The 501-nt window shown below is 52.9% G+C and overlaps 1 protein-coding gene across 1 annotated transcript in view; it reads left to right on the top strand.

The window, feature by feature from the left end:
- The first annotated feature begins 412 nt into the window (after positions 1-412).
- Positions 413-501, top strand: part of LOC117557457 (receptor-type tyrosine-protein phosphatase O-like) — a 31,575-nt gene continuing 31,486 nt past the window's right edge. Inside the window, exon 1 of the mRNA XM_034233292.1 lies at positions 413-501. This exon is cut by the window's right edge and continues 228 nt beyond it. The gene's annotated coding sequence lies outside the window, so the exon portion shown is untranslated.

Raw genomic sequence — 501 nt, 5'->3', positions numbered from 1 at the left:
TCTCACTCATATCACTGCAGAGCCATGCCTCGCCAGCAGGGGGCGCCCTGCTCTCACTCATATCACTGCAGAGCCATGCCTCGCCAGCAGGGGGCGCCCTGCTCTCACTCATATCACTGCAGAGCCACGCCTCGCCAGCAGGGGGCGCCCTGCTCTCACTCATATCACTGCAGAGCCATGCCGAGGGGCTCAAAGCAGACACCGCGTGAAGGCTCAAACTGACTCTATTTGAAGAACTGAAACATAAACAATGTCTTAATTTAAAATAATAATAATGCATTTTAAATAATAAAATATATTTGTTATGTGTTGTGGTTTGAATGAGTTGCTATAATAAAGATGTGACACATGTAGAGCTGCTGCAGATGGTGATGAAGAGGAGGAGGAGGAGGCTGCTCTTCCTCCTCCTCCTCTTCCTCCTCAGGGCGGGGCTTCTCTCGGCTCCATCCTCTCACGGACCCCAGGATCAGCTCCTCTCTGGCGGCGGCGCGCAGCCGGAGC

Source organism: Gymnodraco acuticeps, unplaced genomic scaffold (assembly GCF_902827175.1).
Source record: "Gymnodraco acuticeps unplaced genomic scaffold, fGymAcu1.1, whole genome shotgun sequence".
Lineage (NCBI taxonomy): Eukaryota > Metazoa > Chordata > Actinopteri > Perciformes > Bathydraconidae > Gymnodraco > Gymnodraco acuticeps.
This window is presented reverse-complemented; position numbering and strand designations above follow the sequence as displayed.